General features: G+C 37.5%; 1 protein-coding gene across 2 annotated transcripts in view; it reads left to right on the forward strand.

Annotated features, from left to right (window-relative positions):
• Positions 1 to 21,624, forward strand: part of CNOT2 (CCR4-NOT transcription complex subunit 2) — an 85,910-nt gene that overhangs the window by 17,690 nt on the left and 46,596 nt on the right. Inside the window, exon 2 of one of the 2 annotated variants that reach the window (XM_069857355.1) lies at positions 13,598 to 13,670. The exons of the other annotated variant lie outside the window; for it this stretch is intronic. The gene's annotated coding sequence lies outside the window, so the exon portion shown is untranslated. The remainder of the gene's footprint in view (positions 1 to 13,597; positions 13,671 to 21,624) is intronic. 2 annotated transcript variants of the gene reach the window in all.

A 21,624-nucleotide genomic window follows, 5' to 3' on the forward strand; every position in this document is an offset into this window, starting at 1 on the left:
GAGAACTGCTGCATCAGGGAAAGACAGGAACAAGTTTCTAAAGAGATATTTCAGGTAGTTTGCGGGGCTTTTCTCCAGTTTAAACATCATCTGGGAAGCTATTGCTGTTCTTGGTCCTTCTCAGAAAATTAGATTTTGGAGGTCATAGATGGAATATTTCATAGATGGAGCAGGATCCTGGCTCGCCAACTAATTTAAACATGTCATTGAAGTAAGATGTTGTGCGTCTGTTCATGATGTGACTAATATGATACTTCACAGAGTATCCATTTGAAATTGGCCAAGTCAAGGTGAAGTCCAAGATCCTTTTCTGTACAGGATACCTCTTTCTGTAACTGTCTGTAATGAGTACATTTCTTTCACAAAATATCTTCAGAATGACTTCTGGGTTTTGTTCTGTGTTGTCTACTTAAAGGTGAGTATCATGCCAGTAAACACACGGGTAGAGAGGTCCTGTTGTTTTCCCTGTCAGTGTTCCCGTTTTACAAAAGTCACTTGCTAAGCTACTAATGCAAAACAGAAAAGGTCTGTTGGGACGAATCTGCTAAATGAGTTATGGTAAAATAAGCTTTATGGGACAGAAACTTCAAATCTGTCATCTGGAATTGCTCTAGACTCCCCTCAGTTTTCTTCATTTTGTTTATGTTCTGGTTTTGTCTGTATGCCTGTCTTATCCAAAGGTAGCTTTCTAATATTTTCCCAATAGTCAAATTTCTTCTCAGCTTTGTGTGTCTTTCCAGAAACCAGGCTTTCTGTCTTTCTAGTAACAAGTCATAGGTCTGGCTCTTGGCTGCTGCAGGTTGAATATCTATTATAGAATAGGCTTATAGAATTTATTTCTCTAGGAATAACAGTTTTTATAAAAAGTTCAATTTGTCTTACTTCTCAAACTTTAGACAGAGAAACAGAAGCTGCCATAGGGAAGGAATGAAGGTGGGAACCCGTGCCTTTCAGAAAAGAGCATAAAGCTAGGATTTGCTCTGCTGTGTGGTAGCAAAATATGCTAGCAATTCCCCATAACTTTTGTGCTGCTATTCTCTGCTCGTTAAGTTTTATCCAGTAGTGACAAATACTCAGTGCAAAATTTTAGCTTTAGAGACTCATTAATTATATGAAAATGAGTGAGAAGCAGAATAACTTGTATCATGTTAATTCTCATTGTCAATCTTTGATGATACTGTGAGCCCCATTTTCCCTATCTATTGCCTGGCGGGGGTTAAGTGGTACTGTCTGAAACCTTTGGAAGTTTTTCCCTTATCTTGGTTGTTCTTTATGCTCTTGTCAGAAGTCAGTGAAAATAGATATAGAGCAGTCCAGTTCAACTCAGAGCCAACTCTGAGAGACTTAATACTTATCTTTTTATTTAAACATCAACTGTTCTATTATGCTTTTTTGAAATCATTTGTTGTGAGAATGTATTGAACTTTCAATAAAATTGATTTGCATGTTGACATTGTGACTTAAGATGTATTCACAAGCCCAGATTGTGAGCCTCTGCTCACAAGAGCAGAGATTGTACCATTATGATTTTTTTAATTGTACCAGTTGATTTCTCATGGAATGTTTTCAAATACTTTTTGCTGTTGTATTGTTCCAGGAGCTGTTTTTAAGGGACAAAAAGCCAGCAAATATGTAGCAAGAAATATTTGAAAATGAGGCAGCCTGAGGATGATACTGTTTGGAAAACTTATATAGTATTTTTATATTTAAATGTATATAAATATAATTATCTATAGCATTGACTTTGGAGCTTTTTTTAATGTTTTATTATGCATACATATATTTTAATCTTAATTACATGTAGTCAGTCAAGAAGATCTCTGGGTGCTCATTCCTAGGAGTTTAATTAATCTTAAATACTGCAAGAGAAGGGTTTAACGTACATAGTAACACTTGTAATACTGAAATTTGATGTAAAACCTTACATGTTCTAATGTACCTTCCCTTAAAGAATGGTTCTTAATATATTGTAAAGTAATCAAAGCAGTGCTCTGTATAGCTCTGTTTATAAGAGTGCCTGTGTAATGACACGTTTTTAATTACAAGATCCTTGTGCTTTCAGGTGTATCTGTGCTTAGTTTAGAAAGTGCTCTTTTTTTATTTAGTTGTCATCTAAATATTACTAGTGCCTTAACTGATGAGTGGAATTACCGTTCTGGTCCATCAACAAATTAAGAGTGTGGTGTGACACAGGCAATACTGAAGCAATAATTTGACCTAATGAGTTCTTGCATTGTCATCTGCAATCCATCAAGAGAAAAGTTTGCCATTTTGCTATTCCAATTTAAAGAACAAAAACCTAAATAGTTTTCTGACTTGAGAACTGAGCATATGTATGAGAGAGGAGGTAAATAAGCTTCATGTTATTCCTAGGTATATTTGATTTACTGTTCAGGAATAAAGAAGAGTTTTCTAATCAAAGGCAAAATAACTTGGGACACTGATCGGCTGGAATAGATGTGCAGATTGGTTAATCAGCAGTGCTACCTTTCTCCTTCCTGTAAAGGGAATGTAAAACCTGGATGAGCCTTAGAAGGAGTAATTGTAGCCATACATTTACGTGTTAAATGCGAGCCTCACTTCAGTGAGGCTAATTGTGTGTATGGTGTTTCCTCTTGAGGAGTGGGTTGTGTTAAAAAAAAAAAAAATTAACTAGAAGAGAGATTGAAGGGGCACTGCTAATTGTTTTAAGTTGGCATTTTCTGATATTACATTTGGAATATTTTTATTATGGAAAACCTTCTCCCTGCATGTCAGTTCGTGATCTACAGTTTGCTGCAGAAACACTTTCATGTCAGCAAAAATATCTTGCCAGTCTGTTCTCCTTGTTCTCCTGCTCATGCACCCTCTGCTGCCTTTTCAGGGACAGGGTTCTTTCCGCTGTTTGTTGCTGTTGGACACTGCGGTTGGTCTGGGTGCGTGGGAGGGCATGAGCAGCACCCAGCATCGATGAATGAACAAGGAAGTGCCAGTAAAAGTGAAACCAGTGATCTGCAAAGTGCTCTCAAACCAAATAAGCCAGAATACTAGTAATATTTTGAGTAGCTTTCACTGGTGATTAGGCATATGTTTGCAAGCAGAGCTGAGAAGTGCATAAACCACTGTCATGGTTTTAGCAAAGTCTGCAAGAGGTATTTATTGAAGTCATACTCTTGTCTCTCAGGAGGACGTGTATATTAACAGTGAAGGCATGTCTCCTTATCGTTGTCATAGTAGGGCCTCCTTAGGAGATATGTAGTAGTTTATCGTGAATTGCACTTCTGTTTTATTCTTATTGTGACTGCATTACATAAAAATGTTGTACTTACAACCTAAAAATAAGGTGGATTATATATTTTTGGATTATATATTGGGATATTCACTTAAATAGCAGTGGCTGAAACGCTTGAAATGTTAAAGGAAAATTGTACTGTGGTGATAGGTTAAATGGAAAGATTGGAGAAGAAAGATAATCCACTTCTGGGCTGTGTCGTTTGAATAAAGTCAATAAAATAGCTCTGCATCAGTGCTTGACTGTGCTAAACTAGCACAGGTGCATGTTGGTAGCTCTGCGCAAACATAGGATGCTTGAAGAATTAAGGAGGAGGAGGAAACTTAGAGAAATATGATCCATTGGATGGAACAGAATGAAATCCATTTTGAGCATAAAACTTGATTTAGCTGCAGTGAAGTATATGAACCAACTTCAAACAAGAAAACAGGAATAGTGCAGGTGTGCTCAGATGTGTGGCATCAATTCGTGCTGAACTCCCAGCATGCAGAAGCTGAGTTGTCACTTTCAGGACTGTCTCTCTCCTGTTTCTGCACTGTGCCAAATGCTGTTTGTGCATTCAACAATTTGAGGGATATTTAGTTAATGTGTTAACTCCTTTGTCCAAGCTTCTTATTGAACATAATACTACTTTAACTGTACTTAAAAAAAATTAATTACTTTTTCAGGTTTCTGACAGATGTGAGGACTGTTTTACCTTTGACACATAAGCCAGGTGTGTTTGCATAGAGATCCTTGTATGCCCACAGCTACTTGAACTAGAGACCTCTTCTCCTTTGCAATTAGAGTTTAGCTGGAGTATTCTTGGTGCCCTCCCCTGTTTGCTGACAACACTTTGCTATTTTTGTTTTTCCCTCAGCTGTGCAGTTTTTTCACTTGGACTTTCTGGCCTTTAAATCTACTTACTGTTCTAGTCATTGGTATCTGTGGTGGTAGCTTGATATTATCTTCAAGAAGTGTGTGGTGTAGGGCCAGACGAAGGTGGCTAGGTCCCACCTAGCCAGCTAGCTGCTGTTTACCTCTTGATACGCATCCATCTCACTTGCTGTTTAACTTAACCTGCCTGGGCATGTGTTCTGGGTTGTGGATTTGTTCAGTGAGTTAGTTGATCTCTGCCTTCCCCCCATCATCTGAAAGTAAAATAACTTCTCTTTACAATACAAGTCTTCTGCCCTTAGTCCTTCAGAGAGAGCACCACTCCCCAAACACTAGTGGGACAATGGCTATACTTATAGGATTTAAGTGCAGGCACTGCAGGATCCTGTGTATTAAAAGCAGGAGAGGGAAGGGAAGCATCCCATAACCTCGTGGAGGTTCTGCAGTAGCTAGGCTGTTTTTACTTGCTAGTGTGGCCAAAGCACCACTGTGTTTTGCTGTAAACTTCTGCTTTCTCAGCTGTTGGAAAGAAAGGTCAGAAGTTCCAGGCTCCTAGGAGGACATTTATGGTATTGCTGTCATGTCTGGCTGTGTTGATACAATCAGAGAAGTTTTAATAGTCAGAGTCTATGAACAGGTGTTCTAAGAAAGCCCAGGATATGCAAGCATATACCGTGTTTTGCCAGAATGCTTGTGTATGTTGTAGAGGATCTACCTTTTAATAAACCTATCCCGTTTAGCCTGAAAACAGATATCTCATTTTGTCAGGTTTTTTAGCTGACAGTGACATACAGTGAGCATCTTTTCTCTTGCCTGTTTTGTTTGTTTGGGTGTTTTTGTTTTCTGGTTGCACTCCTTGAAGACCTTGGCTTCAGTTTTTCCTTCCTCTACATTCAGACTTGCAGAGTTGAAGTCTTCATAAGCGTTACCTCCAGTACCTATACCCATCTCTCTGTTGGTATCACTGTAGGTGTCCCGGGAGGTTCATGCTGTCTGCCTTGTCTTCCCCTGCTTGCAATTTCCCACCCAGTTTCCTTCCTCTAAAAAAAAAAACAAAACCAAAAACAGAACCAAAAACCCCCCAAAAACCTTCTCCAGTTCTTCATACCCTAGCCACGAGTCTTACCAGTCTCGCTGCCACTGCCCTACAGTTCATCACGTACCTTTCCCTTTCTGGAGTTAGTGTGTGGACTCATGGAGGACTAGAGAAGTTTTATTGTGCTGCAGAGAGAAAAGACTTTACAGCCTGTTCTCCTAATATCAAAAAGGAGGAGAAAGGGTTGTTTTAGACTTAAGGATTCATCTTCTCCTCTTCCTTTTCCTTAGGGCTTCAGGTCTGGCCGTTCTCTTGGTCAGTCAGGAAGGAAATTTGTGTGTCTCTTCTTGATGCTGGAGTGGAAATATGGAAGTGAGCATCACAGAGGAAGTATGCGTGGTTTTTTAGCCATGCAAATCTAGTAACAGTAAAATATCTGGTTGATTGGCTTCTTTATAGGACTAAGGTACAGTCGTGTCTCCTTTCTCGACTCAAGAAATGTTATTGCTGACTTGAAACACCTTTTCTTTTCCTCAATGGAAGGCTAAACTTCAAGCTAAACTTAATAAGAGTCAGAGTCAGTTTATAACTTTCGGTCTGAATGGGAGACTTGGACCAGTGTTAGAGGTGGACATCAATAGATGTATCTCTGTCAGTTCTGTTATGCAGTCAGACAGAAATTCTTGACATATCAATTCTGTTAATTTTAGTGCTGCACTGATGTGTGGTGGGATTTGCACAACTTGGAGAGCACAACAGGATCAAACTTTGCCTTGGACCAGTGAGGAAGTTGGTCACTCTTTTAAGTACTATCCATACTCCTGTTTGAATCTGTTTCTACAAAGTTACTTTTCAGTCTTTTTCCATGAGTGATGTCTCCCAGTTTTTAGGATAATATTCATTTAATGTTTCTCGAATGAAAATTTGGGATTAAAACAATGATCACCTACAATGAATATTTTGAAATGTCCTTTATTAATAAGTGAACCACTGCAAAAGCAGCTTGAATGTTTTGGGTAGCAGTGATTTCCAGGCAGTGGAAAAAATATATGAAACTGTAAAAGCACGTGGTATCAACAGGAAACTGTGTAATTTCATGGATATTGTAGACACTTATTCTAGCCCCAAAAAGGTAGGTAGTTAGTTACTTTTTTTTTTTAAATTTGTTTTTGAACATATGCCCATTGGAATTTCCTTTTATCTACATGTTTTTTCTTGTTGTGGATTGATTCTGCACTGGAAATGGTTTATTGTTGATAAATGATGGCAGTTTAGCCACATGTCACACTTTTCCCTGTATTTCCCTGTATTCCGTGTAAAGACTGTTTTCTTGCTAGTGTGTTGTTCAAAGAGAATACTGGTGTTCACTTTTACCACCAGTCATTGTGGGGAGGCTGTGTTACGTTTGTGTAACATGGACTGAGTCAGTGCATTTGGAATGCTGCAATTTTATGCGGTTTTTTGGTAACATTTATTTGCCCTTTTTTATCTGTTTAGAAGATCTTTGACAAATTAACATCTAACTAAATGAATGCTTCATCATTTTTAGTCATTTTTAGAGAAGTAAGTAGTCTTCCCATAGGAAAAATCACTACTCAGATGAAGTCTTCAGTGTATATACACCCATCCCAGATACTGAGGAAGACAACAGTTTGTGCTCAGTTAAGAGATGTGAATTTTAAAGTTTTATTGTCAGAGGTGCAATACAAAGAGGAATTAAAAGTTAAAGATGAAAAAGAGTTGTCAATTCATACAGGTTGAAGAAGAAATTTTAGAGGAGCAAGTTGGAAAAATGTTATTGAATATTAATAATGCTAGGCACAAACTGAATATCTGCTTAACTTTTGTGACTTTGAATAGCCTTCCATTACTTTTTGTGAACTTTTCAGGGCTAAAGGGTGGGAAGGGAATAAAAGCAGGAAGCTGACGGTATAGGAGTCATGTTATCAAATTTATAAAAAAAGTTTGAAGTGCTACCAGTTTGTAAAGCTTTTGAAATCTGTAGTCTGCCGGAAGACCCTTCTATTGAGGTATGCGTGCACACATGTATTTGTGTGTGTGCCTGTATGTCTTTATATGGATTGTTGTACCCCTACCCACTAGCTTTGGTGAGATAAAAATCTTCTGGTAGGATTGTTCAGCCATCTGTGTGATGCAAGTGAACAAGAATGTGGTTGTAAGGTGCCAAGTAGTGAAGTTCAGTTTTTTCAAGTAAACTGGAGTGAAAAGTATGCAGGAATGTGAATGATTTAGTATGATCTATATATTAGGATGTTAAATTACTAATTAAAACTTTCCTGTGTTATTTTTCTTCATAATAGTCAAATGGTGACTTTTTCTGAGTGGAAACTGCTATTGTATTTTTTTGACTTCTATATGGAAACGAAGGTCATTTTATGTTTAATTCCTGAAATGGTTAAAGGGGAAACTACTACTAGAAGAACTATTTCTTTTTCCCTACTTCATTTTATCTGTGTAGTAGGAAGTTTTAGATGAGTTATTTGGATATTACTGTCCATCTGTACTTGTCAAGTGTGACACTCGGGTCACGTAGGTGAACTTGCCTGCAAAGTAATGGTGATTCTGATTTGTTAGGTGTTTCCTGCTCAAGTTAATAGTGGTAGAAGGTAATTCAAGATTATGAGTCCTTTGTGTTTAATGTTTGTTTTCTGTTAATTACCTTTTATGTAGTTGTTTTGTGCTCCTGCCAAAGTTCTGCATGTTTGAGCAGTTTGTAAATAATTTTTGATTGTTTTAAGTGCAGCTCATTGGTGTCTATTCTACTTCAGGCTTCAAGTGCTGCATTCTGAGTTACTAATGGCAATTTAGAGCCATCTTAGATGAATTTAAGATGCTATTGAAATAGAGTATGTGAAAGCGTAAGTAAATGAACTGCAGATAAATACAGTAAGTGGTAAACTTTGTTTTACTTTATTGTATATGGTTAATTAGTCATTCACTTTAGGTGGTGGTTGCATTTCTGTGACAAATAAAACTGATATTCTCTTTAGCATAAGCCATTAGAATTCTGGTGTGACAAATTTAGGATTATTTGGCTTGTTCCAATCAGTGAGATCAGAGGAAATGTAAAATATGCTCAGCCACATGCAGGAGTAGGTCTGCATTACTTATATTTAATTGCTAACAAGTTTTAAATCTGGTTCACCTACCTCTTTAGGCTCCCTTTATAGTCAGTGGATAGAGGTCACTCTAGGGAGCGATTCCTCCCCTGATAGTTCTTAGCTGACTGTAAAGCAAGACTAAATGTTGCTTTGGAAAGCAGGATTCTTCATGCAGCTGCCTGTTTCTGATCTCTTCTGTTACTGACAAAGACCTTGTGCTGCAAATTTGCTTGGTTTGGTGGAGCATGCAAAAGGGCCTCATTGCCTAGAGAAGCCTTTTCCTTTTTATTTATGCCTTATTAAAGACAGGAGGAGGGAACTATTTCTCTGTTGTTTCTTGTTGTTTTTTTTTTTTTTAAAAAAAAAAAACCAAACTTCTCTGTTTGTTTGTTTTAAAAAACAAATCTCAACAGTTTTTTCCTGAAAATGATCTGAAGTGGGTGGGATTAGGATCACTGATCAGCTGAATGTTTTGCAAGTACATAAAGTCAAAGCAGTATACAAATGTTTGAATTTGAAGAAAGGTGCTGACCTGAATTTAATTCTCAACTGTAACAGTAAATCAAAGTTGAAAATAATTAAATTGTCCATCAGTCAAGACTAACGAGTATAAGACTAATGAGTATGAGACTACACAGGAAATATCCTTCAAAGTAATTCTTCTACAGGGAAAAATGCAGGCAACCTTCTCCAGTATTCAAAATTCAAATATTAAACTAACATGTCACAAATAGAAGCAGACTATATTATCTGAGCTTAGCACAGAGGAAATGTTATGCAAAATGATATGCATATTTTAATGTGTTTTAGGGTAAACACCGTTCTGACATTTTTACTGTGATATGTAAATTAAATAATGAAACCTTTCCAATAGTGGCATACTTATGTTGTCCTTACTGTATGTGACCTAAGGTCTTAACATTAGTCTCTTCATTCTAGATTTGCAATAATCCATATTAAAGTTTGGAATGCTTGAAGAAAGGTTTTCCAGTTGTTTTTTTTCCTGGACCGTATGATGTTGTTTTGGATTTCTTTACTAGAATTGGTTTGTATGGAGACAGTTGGCCAAGTTATGTTGTCTGGAATTCAAAGCAGGACTGGGTCAGTACAAATACTGCATCGTATTTCTGAAAATCAAATGGGGTGGGGAGGAGAGAAAGGGAAGCTGATGTTTAAGAAAACATTAGAATTTTCTGTGGTTATGTCAAGTTTATTGTTAATACTCATTTTCTCTTAAAAAATAGATTATTGCTTATTTTTTTGTGGCTTTCTAAGAACTACCTCATTTTAAAATAAGACTGTGTCATCTTTGTGGTTTTTTGGTTGTTTTTTCTTTTGTAAAGCTTTTTAAGTACCTAGCAATGTTTTTTCTCAGTTAACTGAGTGTCATTCACTTGATTGAGGTTCTGGAAAATGTAAACCTGTGCTATAGATTCACTTTGACTGGTGTGTTACTCTTGGAGCTTAATCTGAAAGAGATTTAGTACAAAACCAAACTGTGCTAGAGCAATCCTGTATCCTCCTGTGGTGGAGCAGCAGATCTGAGTAGAGGAGAAGCAGCAGATCTTGTGTATTTTAAGAAGAGCTTTTGGTACACACTACTATGATCTACATAACTAAGCTAAGGAGTTGTGTCCTAAACTGAAGCTACTGCAAGTTGTCTGGAAACCTGTGGTATGATTCTCCTCCTCTTCTCTGTTCTTATGAGACCCTACCTGGAGCAGTGTGTCCAGATCTGGAATCCCCAAGATAAGAAGGATATACAGCTGGTGGAACAGGTCCAGAGGACGGCTACAAAGATAAGAGAGCTGGAGCACCTCTGCTATGAGGACAGGCTGAGAGGGTTGGGGTTGTTCAGCCTGGAGTGGAGAAGGCTCCAGGGAGACCTCATAGCGACCTTCCAGTATCTGAAGGGGGCCTACTAGAAAAGGGAGGGACTTTTTACAAGGAAGGGCACAAAGTGATAGAATGAAGAGGAATAGCTTTAAATTGGAATGGGGAAGATTTAGATTGGACATTAGGAAGAAATTCTTCACGATGAGAGTGGTGAGACACTGGAGCAGGTTGCTTAGGGAAGTTGTGGCTGCCCCATCCCTGGAGGTGTTCAAGGCCAGGCTGGATGGGGCCTTGGGTGGCCTGATGTAGTGGGAGGTGTCCCTGACCATGGCAGGGGCAGGTGGGAATTGGATGATCTTTAAGGTCCCTTCCAACCCAAACCATTCTATGATTCTATGATTCCTTGTGAGACTGTAGAGACACTGTAGGTTTCATACGTGTTTTGTTGAGTCAAATACTTGTCTATATTTTCCTGAAATATTGCATGGTAGAATAGGAAGTAAATATACCCGTTTTGCATAAAAAGGCAAGTACAGGACTGACAAGCAGTACAAATATATAGTGAGGGCTACTGATAAATTAGCAGGGAAGAATAAAGTGCCTCTGTAATAAGCCTGAGTGCCTAAGTAATAAGTAGTGAGTAAGAAGCCATTCAGACTAGCAGTATGTTGTTGAGGTGGAGAAGGAAGCAGACACCATTCCAGGATGTATACCTAGGAGTACCTGTATCCAAGTTGTAGTGAAATACTGTTCCTCTGCTCAAAGACATGGAGGCTGGGCTAACAGAAGTATATTAACGGTTGAAGGAACTGAAGAAGACCATGGCTCTAGCAAAGATGGCCTAGAGAGCAGGGAGGAATAACTGGACCTGTTGTCTTCTGGGAGTGAGTACTCTACAGTGCAAGAGGAGAGGGAGAGGAAAAACTCTTCTTTTCTCTCTGGGAAGAGATAAGATCTTAATGATATCTGTACAAAAGGCATTTTAGGAGGTCGGAGGGAATTTTGTAAGTATGGTCAAATGGTGGGATAGGTTCCTCAGAGGGGTTGTGAAAGGTCTGTCATAGGTCTGAGAGCCAGTAATGGTGTTATCCAGTAGACACTGGTTCCTGCCTTCTGCAGAAGTGGAAGTTCAGCAGGAGACAGGAGCTACCATCCAGGAGACAGTAGCAGCTGCCAGCCTCTCTTGAGCATAAGGTATCTCTTTGATATGGAGACTTTCTCATTTCCTGCAAAATTCTTAATCAACAAATCAACATCTAATTTGGGAAAGAAGAATACATCTTGATGCACAGCCTTTGGGCCGAAGGATTCTCATTTCCTATAAAACATGGAGAACAAAAGCCCTATGATGAGGTGGAATTACAGTGATTTTAATCAGCGTAGAATTTGTGTGTTTATATGAAATGGGCTAATATTTGTATTAGCATGTTGTGTTTTCAATGTAACATTATATATATATATATGTAACAAAATTAGGAAGATTGGCATTTTCTCATTCAGAATGTATTTATTTTCGATTTGCTTTGACTGTAGCTCTCTTGAGTCATGTATTGGTACTGAAGTGAAGATCTGTTCTTGCTTTCTTAATCCCTGTCCTGGGATGACAAGCTTGGAGTGTGGAATTTCATGAGTGCTCTTTTAATTGCCCTGGTAAAGACTGAATTATAATGACATGAGAAATCCTTCTTCCACTGGAACTGAACAGAAAGCTGCATTGGGGTAGCTGGTTGATGCTGTAAAGAACTGAGGGGGAGGAGCTGAAACCCAGTTACTTGTGGAACTGCCTAGATAGACTTTGCAACCCAAGTCTTTTCCCTTCTTGCAAGGGAAAGGGGAAATCTAATTTTGTGTCGAAATTATGATTTTTAGTCATTATACCCTAAACCACTTGCTTGTGCTATGTTTAACTTTGTAACGTCTTTTCAGGAAAAGAATACAACCCTTTCTCTTCTCCTGTCATTTTATTATATTACATGTCAAATATGGTGCATGCTCCCATCCATTGATTTATAGGACTGTATGAAAGAGCCATTCCATGCGCAGCTCTGGGACCACAGGGGTAGCTGCTGTGTGTCTGAGCAACTTGATTGCTTTCTTCAGATGCTGAGGTCCATATTTGAATGTTTCCCCTGGTGTATCAATGCTTCCATGATATTTTCAGTGAAGTTTTTCTTGATTTGCTTAATGCTGAAGAAAATGTTTTGCAGAATAAGTGTGCACGAATGATTTAGCAAATTTGCTTTGAAATTTTGCTGCTCTTCCAAGGTGAGGAACCTTAGGAAAGCATTCTGAGAATGAATGGTGCAAAATGGTGGAGTTATATCCTGTATCTGCAGGACACACAGTTGTGTTGTGTCTCTTCTGGGCATCCGTCTTAAGAGTGTGTGTGTTGTTTGGCTTTTCAGTGGAAAAAAAAAATTTCAGCTTTATCATTGAATGCAGTTGGTTCCTTCGGTAGGTTAGGGTCCTAGAATACTGCTCTGCGTTCAAGATGTGGGTGATGTGTTTTTTCACTGATGTAGTAATTCATTTCCTGTGCCAGTTACAGCCAGAATATGCTGGAGATCCTGAAAGGTCAGGGCTTCTGCTTTCCCAGTTGTATTTTGGTGGTTGATATTTTTCCTTCCCATTATTTCTGCAGTGAACCAGAATTTCTATTGGGAATGGGGTTTGTTTCCTTCCTTCTTGATTGGATTTGGAAGCACTGATTCTGTGCTTCCAGCTTCTGGTTTTGTTTTCCCAGCCATTTCTGAAAACTATTTGGGCATGAATTTGGGCCTGTTCCCCTGCTGTCCCAAAGGTAGTTGAGAAGCATGTCTGTCTTTCTTGTAAGGAGGCAAAATTCCCTTTAATAGTGTACAATAAAAAGAGTCAGCCTCTATTCAGGTTTTATTGAATATGTCTAAACCACAGAGAATAAAATACACACAGTTAAAAATAATTTGGAGGCCATTTGTGATTTCTTATGTGGTTTTCTTATGAGACTAATTCTGTATTATTTTTAGAGGGACTTGTCTTTACAGGATCAAGGCATGTGTGCCTTTCTGTTTGGACAGAGGATCTGTAGATACGTTAGATCTCTGTAGCCTTTTGGTTAATGTTGTGAACTCCTTTCTTTTTTTGAGTGGGGGGGAGGAGAAGCTTACTATTGATTCATCCTTTTCTTTTTTAAATTCTCCAAAACGGTATTAATTTTGGTTTTAAAATGGAATTTTGACAGTTAATGACACCTGCTTTAGTTTGTGTGGGATTATTGCTTTTTTATTATATTTGCTTTTTACTTTTAAACTACTCAGAAGATTTATATTTTAAGTCTATTTTTTATTGTTTTCAATATACAAAATGTTTTTAAATGGATTTTTTTTCTCTCTCTTTATGGAACAGTAAGAATTAGAAGCTTAGAAGATAACTATATGTTTTTACTAATAATGTTTTATTAATCTACTTCATTTACAGGAATTGGTCATCGCTCAAAAGTTGCTTACCTCAGCAGAGACAAAAAATTAATGGGCAAAAGTACAGTGTCTAGGTAGGTAGCTATTTTCAGTGCACTTAGGGTTCTTCAAGGAGAACCTTATTCTTAAGGGACTGGGGAAGCTATAAAAACATAAGATTTTGCTCTTTAAAATATTCAGGCAGTAGATTGAACAATGAGGTGCTGAAGGAAATGGCTTTGAAGTGTATTAACGTGCTCCCTACTTTTAGGAGATTTTATTAAAAAGTGCATTGGAGTGATGCATGTGTGTATTTGTGTGTTAGAGAGAAATTGAAACAAGTACATTTACTTTTGTATGTGCTTTTGAAAAATTTTACAAATATTTTTCTTTTAAGATTTGTACACAAACTATTCTTTCTGATAGTTTTCCCAAATTTGAACTTAACTGAGGTAAGTTATAAAGGGGTTGGGCAAGGACATCTTTATTTTGTTGACCGTTGGTGTTTTACTACATTCAGTTTATTGAAATATAGTGAGCTAATTGTTACACTTCAGTATATTCTTTTCTTTTATAGTGTTCTGCAGTCATAAAAGTTAGTCAAGGTTCCATGATTATAACTTTGCAGCAGTGGTGTTGTACATTGGGTGGGCGAGTTCTGCATTTTGGCTTGTGAATAACAATTACATTTTATTTATCCCCTTAGAAAAACAAAGAAAACAAATTCTTGATTAAAATTTCCATAGTGACATAGTCTGCTCTGTAAATAAATGTTCTTTGGAATCCCTAGTGTTCCTTCAGCTCAAATGGCGAAGGCTAAAAAAAAAAAAAAATCCCTGAAAACAACTCAGTTTTGTTTATACAGAAGTGTGTGTTGTTAATAGCTGTATAGGCTATTTCAGGATAGAATTGCATTTAATTCAGAAAAAAATCATCTTTGAAGATGGAAGGTTTAATTTACATCACTGAAGTAAGAATTCAGTGGCTTCGTTTTTTATTGCGAGTCTCAAACTGTGGTGCTGTGTAGTGTGGCTAGTTTTTATATTTATGGCCTAAAAGCAGAGTAGGAAGGAGGTGACATTTCTACATGGGGATTTACACCACTTTAAAAGTAAAATTTGTTAAATTCTTGTGACTGCATGCTGTGGGTTAATTACAGCCTAGAAATGATTGGGGGTGGGGGATGGGAGGGTGGAAAGGCAAATGTGATAAGAAGGCATAAAGTTAAAAACATACAAGTTAACTTTGGGGCTCTGCCAAATAGTATGTTAAAGTAGCACGGAGACATTCCCAGGAACATGTCATGACATGCTTAAGATGCATTAAAATAAGATGAGCAGAAGAGTCAGTAAACCTCAAGAAGAGCTTGCTTTTGTGATTGCCCTATTTTATGTTTTGGCAGTATGTGTTTGAATTTAATAATACACTGCGGAAAGTCCCAGAAGTAATTCTGAAAAGTTTTTCCTTTCATTTGTCATGTATTGTTTGTTGTGCTCAGTTTGAGGATTTAAATGTGAATATGAACTTTTCTCCTGTGTGCTCCTAACTCTTGTCCCAGAACCCCAAATGGGTTGGGAAGAAGTTATGCTTGGCACAGACTGGTTTCTTGTTCCTCAGAATATCAGTGTGCTGCTTTTGCTTCCAAGGCAATCTCCAGACTGTTTTGGCTAAATGTGGGTAAGTTGTTTACCGTTGGAGAACGTCCTGTTTCACTAGTAGTTTCTGAGAGTGATTTTTGTGGCAAAAGGTGTTTCTCTTCAGTCTCCCATGCAGTAGTGCTTGAAGGAAGCTGAGATCTGAGCAGCCTGTAGTGTGGAATTACAGTTGCCTGCACAGGAAAAGGCTGAGGTTAGAGAGCGAACTTTTAAAGTGTACCAGTGGAGTATGCAGACTGGTAACTGGGAGTTTGAGAAGTTGCAGTTCCAGATGTCCTTGGCATCAGGAAGACAAAAGCTGTCTTGACTTAATTGCTGTGATAAGGAAGGCAGGTTCTGGTTTATGAATTTATCTGTTCTGAACCAGGCAGTAAGATTGCTTCTTAAAGCCAGAAAATCCTTGAGAAAGATGTAGACAGCAGGGTATAGGGAGTAAGAACTGGGTGCTTCTGGGCATGTGATTCAGGAGTGGCAGTGCAGCCCTGCTTATTTAAATCTGGGCTAGATCTGATACTTCATGAAGTAGTACCAGATAGACCTGTTTTGAAGTACTGAATTCACAGATGAAAAGTCATTCATTTATTGAGCGTGATCTTCAGCTCTGTTCTTTTTGAAGCATTAAAATGGGTTTGCCTTGTAAAAGAAACCTGCTTTGGTTGTGCACTCTTCTCTCCCTGTTGTCTGTCTTTTCTTTCTAGCACTTGGTTAACAAGAAACTTTACAGAAACCTCTCATGGAAGACTATACCTAACGTGTGTTTTGGTTTCCTTAAATGTAGGTGTTTTAGGGTAGAACTTCGAACAGATGGATGCATTTGTTTGTATTAAATCCTTGAGAACAGATTTGTTGCTTTAAGCAGGAATGAAATATTTCTATTACAGGGACCCTGATTTAGAGGGTATGTCAGTACCTATGAACATATGGGGGGGGGGGCAGGAACAAACTGTAAAATTCTACTGTAATATAAAGTGTAAGACCAATTATGAAAGTTAGTAGTCTTTAGGGAAGGAAACTGAAGTCTTTGTAGAGAACACTATGCATGCTCTATGCATGATGAGAAGAAATTAGGAAGCATCAATACAGAGCTAACAATCAGATAAGAACTGTTGGAAGTCAGTAAGTTCCACAGGGGACTCCTGTCTTTCTCCTTGTTAAGCTAAAACCTAGCTTTTCTTCCTTAGAAATTTGATGGATCGCTGTAAATAAATGAGATTTGTAATCATTTTTCCTGTGAAATGTATCAGAATTATGATTGGAAAGCAAGCTCTTAAACTGGAAAACAATATAAAAGGTGAAAAATAGAACTGACCAAGAATGCACTTTCTACCCAGAAATTAAAGTTTCATTTTGATCTTCTGTGAATTACTTGGACTATGGATTTCACAGGAAGCCCTGAAAAATGAATACACTGAGGATGCAGAATACTTTCAAAGTTCACAGAGCCATAATATACGAAAACTCTTTGTAGAAATACTTTGTTCCAAAATAGCTTGAAAAGTAGGAACTTTTAATTTCTTTTAAAGTTTGTCTTTCAAAAGAAAATTTACAGTTCCTCAGTTTTATCTGTGTAGCTATGGCTATGTGTGCCTGAACCAGCTATCTTAAGCATTTTATCTGAACATAGCAAAATTCTTACAGATCCTTTTCCTTTAGCTCTATTTTCTCACAGCACACACTTATTTCATTACCCAAAGCACAAATTAACGGGCATTGGTCAACATTTTCTTTTTCCAAGTGAAATTTTAGACTGAGCATTACTCTGTTAAAAAGGTAGCCTTCTTAACCATGAAGGTGGTTAAGATCTTTGGGGATCCATGTCTTTATTGGGTTTTGTTGTCCTTCTTTCCCAGTGGTAAGGCAATTGAGCCGATAAAGGAAAACAGCACAGCCAGGAACTGTGTGGCGGTTTGCACCTTGTGGAGTGTAAGGTGGAGTGGTTTATATTATTACCACCCTGCTGTCCTAGGGGTGCTCGTATCTGCTATAGGGATTGTTGGACAGGGTATGTAGCAAATACTGTGCGAATTTCAGTATAGCTTGCCAGGAGTAACAATACTCTTATTCTGCAAATTATCAGCGGCCCCTGGAGAAGGAGCGTGATGGAAAAGCTTAGGATGGCAGCTGTAATGGCCACCCTAGTTCAGTACGCCCCTGCGTGTGATAAGTTGCATGTTGTTTTATACTTACTTAATGGTGCTTTTCATCATACAAAGATACTTCCTTTCAGTAAATTTGGATGACAGGGTGCTTGCATTTCTTCATTTTCTAGTATCTTGATCTTCAGGTACAGTTTCTCAGCTGTTAAGGTACTGTAATTAGGACTGTGACTATTACTGTACCTCTGTGGTGTGGTGTAACCATGGTTGTAAACATGTAGCAAAGCTGCACCAGGGAGCAGACTGGCTGAAAACTGGCCAGCCAAGAGCAAGTCTGGCAGTAGGCTTCCTTGCTGTGAAACTTTATGCCTTGTGAAAATCCTGCTCAGTGATGATTTACACTATAGTGAATCTTTAATAAAAAATAATCTTCCTGTACAGTCCTTTACTCTAAGAACTGTGCAATGAGCGTGTGGAATGCTTCTCTCTGTCACTTCAAAATCCAGAACCCTTGCTTACTGTCAAATTTTTTGTAACTGTACCCTATCATGGTACAGGATTTTTTGTAACTATATCCTATCATGGTACAGTTTTTACAGTAATCATGGTTATATGTTTGTATTCTGTCCCCATAACTGACTTGCAGTCACTTATAAATTGATTTTAGAGTATCTTAGACAAGGCTCCTGTTCTTAAAGAACACTTGTGAGGTTGCTTTCTAACAACTGCATATTGTTTTTTTCTTGTTCTGCTTTCAAAGTTTTCACCAGATATTTAGTTTATTGAGTGATGTACAGCTTTCTTTGCAGCTGCTTAGCAAAATGTTGGTCAGTATTTCAGAAGCAGTGAGTGCTAATGAACCTTCCTTTCCAAGAATGTCCATTAGCAAATGGTTTGTCTGCAACAGAATTTGTTTGATAATTGTTTAAGTTCAGATTCCTAAAAAATCATCTGTTTGACTGAATTTTTTATGCATTTGACTTAGCTGTGGGTGACACAACAATCTTGTCAAGAATTTTTTTTTGGTTAATAAGCAGAAGGCTTTTAATGTATGATACATGTCCTGTCACTATAAGGAAAATACGGTTTTGGCTTTCTTACTTGTATACGTTATTGCTGTTTCTAAACTAGCTTGTGAAGGTGTGGGCAGACTCTGGGCAGAACTAGAAAAAATATACTTTTTTGTGCGTGGCTAAGTTTTGGGAGTTGTGCACAGTGTTGCTCTATGGGCTGTTTACGAATGCTGCCTCCAGGAGCATTTTTGTTTGTAACAATAAGCATTTGGTAACTTCTCTTTTAGAAAGAGGTGGGGAGTAAAAGAGTGTTAAAGAATACACGTATTTAACAGTGCAGTAAAAAAAGCTTGTGACCACAGATCAGAAATCTGTATGTGATTATAACAGTAATGAAGGAGATCGAACACAAAAAATACTTAAGCATTTATAAATGTTTCTGCCATTTGTACATTTTGAGAGCTAATTATTATACACTTCCTGTCATTGAAAGAGAGCTGTGCTATGTGGGTGATGTTTTGTTTAATTTAAGAACAGTTACAAATTTATGCAACATGTTACTGCCTCCAGTTGTCTAATATATAGGTTCATGATGAAATGTATCACCTTTTGTATTCTCAGCTGCTTGATGCTCAGAGGAAGACATACCCATGTTTTTAAAGTATTCATTTGGATTTTGAGTATAAATCTTATTTTTAAAAAATATTTAATATATAGGTAACTATAGTTTTCTGAAATTTATTTTACATTTTGTGAATGCAGTAAAGAATTTGGTCTTTCTGTCTTTCCTGATCAAGAGTTAATGGTGGAATGATGTTTCTTTTTAAAAACAAAATTTTTAAGAGATTTCCTTCAAGATCGTGCGGAGTGGGGGAGGGTGGGGAAGGGATTGTATCGCTCAAGAAACAAGAACTTCTTCTAGAACTTGGCTGACCCTGAAAAGACTTGAAAGAATTTGGCATCAGATTATGATGCAATGGTTTAAATCTCTCTATTTTCTTTATCTGTAGTACTGGTAAAATGGATTGAGATTGCAACTGAGATACTGCGACTCTAGGTGCAAGCGAAGTAGTGCTGCTGGTCAGGGTAACTTTTGAATCTTACGAAACTAGCTGTAGGAAAAGAAAAACTGAGATCTGAGGTTTGTATTTGCAAGCAGTTTACCAAGTACAGAAACTTCATTGTGAGTGCGACTATATACCTTAGCTGAAGGTTGAGTAGACCAATTTTCAGTTTACAAAGTCTCTTATTTTTTAAGGACAGAATAATGGGACACAATGCCTCATTGCTTGTTTTACTAGGCTGTTGGAGCACTAAACTTTGCTGTCCTGTCTTGGAGCTCTAAATAAATCTGACTGTTTTCTGAGAAACTATGAGGAAGGTATGAGATGGAGGAGACCAACTCTTGTCTGGGACTTGGGCCAGGTCTAAGCAACATTCGCAGCCTGAGCTTAGACTGCCAAATTGAGGTAGCTCTGTTTTAAAATGTTGTGATGTAAAGTCTGTTGCTTCAAAAGGGAATTACTTTAAAATGAAAAATGACATCTAATTTCAGTTTCTGATATTTAAACAAAGTTTACAGTACATATTGAGCCAAAGTTTTACAATATGGGAGTCTGCCTGAGGTCCACCTGCTTCTAGAAGAGAGTGCATAGCTAGGTTAGTTCATTTTTTGACAGCCCTAATGGAGAACAGAATGATTGAAGAGGTTTAAATTAAACATATGGAAGATTAGTACAGTGGAAAGGTGTGATAGGTGCATTTACTGCTTACTTTATTTTACTTAGTGATTGTATTTGTGATAACATGGTAGCGATCTCAGAGCCTGTAACTTATCTTCTTCAGTGTGGAATAGTATTTAACTCTGAAGATTCTTTAACTAACATCAATTAACACTTTAACCAAAAGTCAATGAAGAATTGAAGTTCAGCAATTTAGTCTTAAAATATTTTTAGTATTTCATTATCCTTGAAGTAAACCCAGTTTTATATATATATATATGTGTGTATATTCTTTTTTTAAGACTGATTGTGTCCTTTTTGTTTAGATGTAAAAACATCAAAGTTGGTTTGTCATACTGTCATACGTTATTTTATGGCTGAACTCAGTACAGTTGTAATCACAACATAGCCTGGCTGCGTAGTCAGAAGGTTACAGGAAACAGGTCCTGGAATATTTGGAGAAACCTGCTTCTTAAAGCGTCTTCAGGCTTTAATTTAAAAAAAATAATAAGTAAATAAATAACCAAAGGATAGAAGTCTTTAATTTTAACTTTACATTTTTGCATTTGCCTTGAAGAGTCACAGATGCTCTTAAGTATGTTTTAGGAGGACGCACTAAAATGCCATACATGAATTTAACTTGAGCCTGTGCTTTTGTGGAGTGTCTCTGCTTTTGCAGAAAGTACCTTTCAGTCTGGAGAAGGAGAGTCACTGAGAAGCAAGTATGCCGCCAGGAAGTTGTGGCAGCTCATAAATATTTCTTTCTCTTTAAGGATTCAATATATTAAACATACTTAATGTTTTAAATTTTCCAGTTGTATTTTAAGGTAAGACGTTTGATGTGCTGTGTGTGCAGAATGAACTTTTTAGCCAGAATATTCTCAGCTATTTCTGGTTTTGGAATACCTCTGGAAAAAAAAAAGGAAACAAAACATATTTCTTAAAATTCAACGTAAAGTAAAAATATTGTTATTACCTCTTTCTTGAGGATGCTTCAGACAAACGGTCAGCAGCTTGCATTAAGTACTGTATGTGTGAATGTACTGTTAGATAAATCTTTGAAAATTATTTGTGCCTTTTTTCAGTTGTCCTTTGTCTTGTGATCCCTAAACAAACAAAAAACCCTCCCCCAACCATGTACCTCCCCTGCCCCCAGCAAAAGAAAGAATAGAAGTGGGTCTAGTACTGATTTTCTTAGTGTTAAATTAAAACTCCATCCAACTAATGAAAGAAAAAAAAAATTCGTGTTACTACTCCATTAATTATGATCTCCATCTGACTGTATAGTGCTTGACTGCAGGAAATGCTTGGAAACCAGGGCTTATTTAAAATGCAATGTTTTAGATTAACCAAACATCAAAGTTTTGGCTCTGTCCAGGAAGGAGTAAGTAGTCAGTGCTGCTCTCCTAAGAACTTAGTTGAATGGGTTGTTATACAGGAAACAAACAAACAAGAAAACACACCACCCCCATCCTCCAAACCCAGAAAGATAACTTTGGTATTCCTGGAAAGAGAGAGATGAGCCTGATTCAAATAAATGGAAATATCTCAGCTGGAGTGATAG

This window comes from Phaenicophaeus curvirostris, chromosome 1 (assembly GCF_032191515.1).
Source record: "Phaenicophaeus curvirostris isolate KB17595 chromosome 1, BPBGC_Pcur_1.0, whole genome shotgun sequence".
NCBI lineage: Eukaryota > Metazoa > Chordata > Aves > Cuculiformes > Cuculidae > Phaenicophaeus > Phaenicophaeus curvirostris.